This window comes from Hordeum vulgare, chromosome 6H (assembly GCF_904849725.1).
Source record: "Hordeum vulgare subsp. vulgare chromosome 6H, MorexV3_pseudomolecules_assembly, whole genome shotgun sequence".
Classification (NCBI taxonomy): Eukaryota; Viridiplantae; Streptophyta; class Magnoliopsida; order Poales; family Poaceae; genus Hordeum; species Hordeum vulgare.
Genome location: NC_058523.1, coordinates 251,566,795 through 251,571,470, shown reverse-complemented (window position 1 = coordinate 251,571,470; position 4,676 = coordinate 251,566,795).

Here is a 4,676-nt window from a genome sequence, read left to right as displayed (position 1 = left end):
CAGGAGGGCGTGGCAGTTGCCTTTGAAGGGTACGATATGGAAGGTGAGCTCTTCGTACCTGTAATTCTTATGGGTGCCGAAGACCACGTCGAGGGAGACCTGACACATTCATCGAGCTTCTCTTCTCGGGATGATTCGTCGAAAATTTGTGCTACTGTGCTCTATGCACGATCAATCGAATACCATTTTCTCCAATGTATCTTCATAGATAACGTTTAGGCCACTACCGCCATTCATTAGCACCTTAGATAGTTTGAAACCATCTATAATGGGGTTGAGAACAAATGCAAGTGGTGTTTGGTTGGACCTTATTCCAGCTTGGTCTTCCTCCGTAAATGTGATGGGTGTGTTTGTTCATGGGTGTGTTGCTGCCACCATAAATACCTGGTCGGCTCCTTGGAGAGCTCTTTTCCTTTGATTCATTGAGGAGAAAGTCTCATAAATCGTGAGCACATCCACTCTATTATGGGGGTGTTCAAGTAAATGACCTTGCTATGACTGTTCTTCGATAATAGCTTCTCCGCTTTTAGCCACCTGCCTGACGACCCAACAGGATCGAAGCATGTGACTTTAGACAGTGTGAGGTAACGCGGAGTGAATGGGGGCAAGGACTATCTAATAGCCTATCCAGTACAGTTTGAGGTTCGTGAATGGTCTTCTTCCTTTTTGATGACCCATATTTACTTGGGTGTGGCCGAAGTATATGTTTTTTCTATGCTTCTATGGGTTGCTCGGTGCGGGTTGACTACGCGTGCAGCTGCTGAGACTGCCAGATACTTTCCATGGCGCAATATTTATGTACCAGTGCTAAAAGCTCAGTGAGGCTTTGGATGCGGCGATGGGCGAGAGCATTCAAGATTCCCCCTTGTTGGTAGTTATGCCGAAATATGTTTATGATGTCCTCGCAGTTGTAATCTGGTATCCGATTTATGTTTAGCAGAAATCTAGCCGAGAAGTATTGACATAATTCTCCTGGTGCCTGCCTAACATGATGAAGGTCGTGTATGCTAGCTCATTATTTTATGCTCAAATGATTCCTAGACTGGGATGTGGGTGGGAATTGTTTTGGTGTTTTGACAACACGTGTTTCTCCGATATTACTGATTGTATCAGAAACCATTGTCGAGTTTGAAGTGCTAGTCCAGGGTCCCGTATGGCTAACTGGACATGACAATTCAGGGCACAATTCAGTCGTCGAAGAATCCGATTACCGGATATTGGGATGCAGATGGTCCTTAGTTCTGGTGGTTGGGAGGGAGAGCCCCCTATCGGTTCCTCAATGTTGGTGATCAGGTGATTAATGGGTGGGACATAAATTGCCCTCTCATCAGGTTTGATTCCGATCTGGTCATAGACCGATGGTTTGTTATTGGATACTCCCATGGCCTGTATTCGGCAAAGCAGCTCATCTAATTTCTGAATATCCACGACGTCCGTGAGTCTGGAGCCTGCGAGATCAACCGGGGGCATTGCCACGTTCGGGGTATTCGAAGCAGGGTCGAGGGTGCGGTCACCAGCTGGTGGTTCTCATTGCGCATCCGGTTTGGATCCGAAACTGGAGCCTGAGTATGAGTTGTTTCAAGGGAGAAACCCACCTCCTTTGATATTAAAGCATGTTTGGGGAGGGAAGTTGTCAAAATAAGGTCTCCCTAGGGATCAGCGATGACCTCCATGTTCCCGAACTGAATAGCATAATTGAGGGCAGAACTCCCGACCTGGGTCAGGTGACCAGCGGGATCGACATGCAGCACAATGCTACCGAATAAGAAGATCTGCCTAGGGACAAAGATATCCCCACTGCAAAATTTCTTGCCGATGATGATGCGAGCCATTGGTCCTTCTCATGATCCTGTAGTGGAGTTCTCAATGAAAACACCAATGTCGGTGTCAAAACCGGCCGATCTCAAGTAGGGGGTCTAAACTGTGGATCTAGGGTCGATGGGTAACAAGAGACAGTTGGGACAGTGTTTTTTCCAGGTTCGGGCCCTCTTGGTGGAGGTTAAACACTACATCCTGCTCTTATTGTTATTGATGATGTAGTACACAGTACAGGGTTGATCTACTACGAGATGGATGTCGTCGTCTAAACCCAAATCGTAATGAGCTTGATCTATCCTACGAGGTACGACCCCCTAGCTTATATAGATGCATTAGGTGTCAGGGTTTACAAAAGGCCGGTTACAATAGAGAAGGAATATGACGATTACTACATCTCCTTGGACAACACGTCAAGTCTTCAGAAGAGTCCATCTTAAATCCAACACTTATGCCAATGGTCGAACTAGCCAGAGAGTTCGGCCCATGAGGGCAGGTAGGTGGCCCAAGGACCCCCTAATACTGGACTCCCTCACCGCTCTCTCCGGGGGCTGTTGTGCCTTCACCCAGGAGTTGTGCCACATGGTGTGTCCCACGCCATTCAATCTAGAGTTCCTGCCCCGCTACAACGGCTCCTCAAACCCTGTTGAGTTCCTGAACTCCTAATCATCGGCATCAAGGTTGTCAACAAGGACGACAAGATCATAGTGAATTGGTTCCCCATGACCCTCAAAGATGCAACACGCTCATGGGTGATGAATCTCCCCGAGGGATCTATCTCTTCATGGTCCGAGTTGTGCGCGCAGTTCGTCTCCAACTTCAAGGGCACGTATAAGCGTCCCGCTCAACAACTTGCATGTCATGCGCCAGTAATTGAGTGAGACTGTCCACAAGTATATCCAGCAGTTCGACTAAGTTCTCTTGAGGCCTCCAACGCTGCAATCATCTCCATGTTCTCTTCAGGCTTCACTGAGGTCACGATGCACAAGAAACTCGCCATCAACGATGATCTCGACATTGTCGCCATGCTCTTCAACCTCTGTGATCGATGCGCCAAATTTGAAGAAGGCCACCTCTTCACCCACAATGATCCAGAGCGGCTCTCGACTCCACCAACGCCAAGAACAAGGACATCAAGTGCAAAGGCCATGTTGTTCTTTCAGCGAAACCTGAGAAAAAGCGTGGGAGCTACCGCAAGAAAGCTTCGAGGAAGCCTTTCTACGCGTACCATAACTTAGGCTCCCACAACATCGAAGACTTCCACGAGTTGAGGCTGCTCCGGGAGCAGGGGCAGAACCTCCGTCTCAGGTGCCACGATCGCAACCTGGGCCATGGTGGTGGCCGCATGAGGAGCTGCTGGGGAGACCATGAAACAACAACGACAATAATAACAACCGCCAAGATTGGCACGATTTGCCGCAACGCGCCAACCCTCGGGCCAATGATGCTCCTCTGCACCCGAGCAGCAACAACCACATCCTACCCAACGAAGAAGTCAGGGGCTATCAGGAGTGTTGCGGGATGCGTGCATCCTTGGCAAATAATAGGCTCTAATGTCAAACCGCCACTTCAAGAAGTTCTCCCACGAGGTGAATGCCGTCCTCCCTGGACCTGAGGCCTCTAGGCCCCTTAAGTGGTCACAGTACAAGATCAACTTGGACTCCAAGGACTACCATAGGTGCACTAGGACCGTTGACACCATCCCCATGTTGTACACTCCCACCATCAAGAACGTCTGAGTCACCAAGACACTCATGAGCAGTGTTGCAGGCCTCAATGTTCTCTCGGTCGAGACCTTCTAGCAGCTTTAGGTGCCTTACAAGCGGTTGACGCCCACATGGTCCTTCTCAGGTGTGACCGATGGTTCCACTCCACCTTTGGGGAAAGTGCGACTTCCTGTCACCTTCGGCATCTCTAAGAACTACCACAAGGAGTTCATCGACTTTGACATGGCCCACATAGGCCTTCCCTACAATGCCATCTTCGGCGACCCTTCCGTTGCCAAGTTCATAGTTGCGACCCACCATGACTACAACACCGTCAACATTCCAGGGTGTGGTGGTGTCATCATCCTCCGCTGTGATGAGAAGGAGGTCATGCGCTAGATCGATCATGCCTACAAAGCTGCCACAACCGCGTACCCCACGGATGAGGACGACCTTGAGCATCTCGAGGCTGACCCGCCAAGAATAAGCCACTTTTCTCGCCAGAACAGGCTAAGACAAAGAAAGTGTCACTGGACAAAAATGGCTCTGGTCCCATGGTTACCATCGTGCTGGGGATACGTCCCATGAATTGACCAGTCCAGCAGGTAACCTGGCTGAGGTATGACTTGGCCGGAGGCCCTTATACACGAAGGACCAGGAGGTTGCTTGATGTAGAGGCCGGCTCATGGACCATCGCCTCGCAAGGCCGGCTCAAGAGGAAAGACACGAAGAGTCCCCACGCCCAAGTTAGCAGGAGAAGGAATAAGTCATGTGTTGTGTTAAGACCCAAACTTTGTTGTATTCTGAGGGCCTCTACATATATACAAAGGGGAGCCCCTGAGGTAGAATGGAGAAGTCAGAAATCCTCGAGAGCTAGGTTAGCGATTCCGCACACTTGTAATCAAGATCATCATCATCGAAAGTAGGACGTAGTATTTTACCTCCATCGGAGGGGCCAAACCTGGGTAAACTCGCGTCTCTCAATTCTGATCAACCCTATTCAAGCCGCCACCTAGTTGTGATGGCGCCACACCTAAGTCCTTTCATGAGGACATCTGTCACGACAAAAGCACGACAGTTGGCACCCACTATGGGGCCAATGCATGATGGTATTGAGTTCTTGAAGGGAGCTCCCCAGGGATCGATGGATATGCA